General features: G+C 45.9%; 1 long non-coding RNA gene across 1 annotated transcript; it reads right to left on the bottom strand.

Moving 5' to 3' along the window:
* Positions 1-278: 278 nt before the first annotated feature.
* LOC118171229 lies at positions 279-1603 on the bottom strand. Its single transcript, XR_004753115.1, has 2 exons — positions 723-1603; positions 279-420 (listed from the first exon to the last, which is right to left on the bottom strand). It is a non-coding gene; the product is annotated as an uncharacterized LOC118171229 (long non-coding RNA).
* Positions 1604-1853: the final 250 nt, after the last annotated feature.

The following is a 1853-nucleotide window of genomic DNA, read 5'->3' as shown; positions in this document are numbered from 1 at the left end:
TGGCCAAAACTGAAATTTTATGATCTGAACTGAAATTTTAACCATCTGCACTGGGATTAAGAGAGCAATTCCCACCCGAAGTTAAGTTCCTTGATAACACTTTGTAGATACACATTGTGGAATAGCACTGGTTTTGATTAGTTAAATTTGGCTAAGCTAAGTTTAGCTGCACATTAGTTTAGTTTTAAATTTTTTTTTAATGGGTTTACATTCAACCTGGGCAGTTTTTCTTCATACAAGCAAGCCCTTACTTGGGAAGGTCACCGATGACTGTGTAAGTAAAATCATTTGTCTCCTTAGGTTACAGCTCCCATTACACGGATTCTGCTTCATCTTCAGGAAAATAACATCCTTTGGGTTTTGTCAAAGAAAACATTCGTGAATGGCTGCTTTCCAAATCCAGCTCTGTCTGGCAACACCCTGCGAACAGATTTTTGCCACGTTTAAGTTTATTACATGAACTAATTAGCATGGCTGTGTAGGTGCGTGGAATGCACTGGGGGAGAGGCAGAGCACAAGTCTCCAGAACGCTGTTATATAATTTGTTACGTGGACACACCTACTGAAGGCAGACCTGGATCACTCTCAGAATGCTTTTCAGTAGGATTTTGGGAACGAGCAGCCGGGCAGGGGAAAACGAGGACATCTGAGCAGAGGAAAGGTCGAATGCCACCTTGTTTTTGTAACTTAAAAGTACAACTATTTTTTTTTTCTATACTCACATCTGTTGCTTGTATCTCCCAATAAAACAATTCGTGAAGAAGTCAATGACTCAAAGCAAGGACTGCATACTCGTCAGTGCCACTGTGAAACTCGTTGCCTAACGAAGAAAGAAGTACAACCTCTCACTAATAGCGAGCAAATACAGCTTGTTAGCCCTTGACCATGAGAAAGGCATTAGGGTGTCTATTGGAAACACTCAGGCAGAGCAGGGATCAGAGCTCTGCTTCATGTTATGAAGACGTTCACACCGCCCTAACTAAATTAAACGGAGAGCTAAGTCCCATAAAGCTATTAGGCTCTCTTTCTTCCTTCTGCATGCATGAAATTACATTTTAAAGCTACGTGTGATCTTTCAGAGCCTCTAAAGGGGTCAGGCGCTAGGCACATCTGGCACGCCGATATTTTCATTCAGGAACATGAAGTCATCCTCCAAGCTGCATTCCTGAGTCAGTAACGTGTAATTTTCCACATGTCACTTAACTGACTTGCACATTGAACAGAGATTAATAGTAATTTAGTAGAAGCTTGTGCATATTTAACGGAATTGAGAGCCCTGCTAATTGTGTTTTAATTAAACTAGAAGGGGAATAATGTTTGATAGAGAGGGTCAGCGTTAGTTGAATAAACACGCTCCCCACAGGCGGCCACGCTACGCCATCAATCAGGTCACCAGCAGGGTGAAGGAGGTATTGTGGGATCTTCAGAGGCATAAATTCAATGGTAAGGTCACTGCTTGATAAAATTGCCACTGCCTGCCCCCGCTGTCTGGAGGGGACAGTGACACCCCAGCGGCCTGGGGAGCCACCAGCATGCCCGCAGGGTGCCAGCTGGCTTACCCCAGGTGTGAGCAGCTCTCCGAGTCCCCTTGTAGCTCCTTGGGGAGAAGGAGGGACGTGTCCCAGGGCACGTGGTGGTACCCCGTGCCACCCCACCTGGTGCCAACACCCCAGAGGGGCCTCAGGTCTGAAAGCAGTGTGCTGGGTATCAGCAGAGCGCCTTGGGGATTGCGTGTGATAAAGTACACAGCACAATTGCTTTGGCTCTTGCAATCAAATCATTTGCTGTCGCAGGTAGGGAGAAACAGGATTCCTGCGTGATGAGCACCGGGAGGCACCCGCTGCTAATCCCTC

The sequence above is a fragment of the Oxyura jamaicensis genome, chromosome 9, assembly GCF_011077185.1.
Source record: "Oxyura jamaicensis isolate SHBP4307 breed ruddy duck chromosome 9, BPBGC_Ojam_1.0, whole genome shotgun sequence".
Classification (NCBI taxonomy): domain Eukaryota; kingdom Metazoa; phylum Chordata; class Aves; order Anseriformes; family Anatidae; genus Oxyura; species Oxyura jamaicensis.
This window is presented reverse-complemented; position numbering and strand designations above follow the sequence as displayed.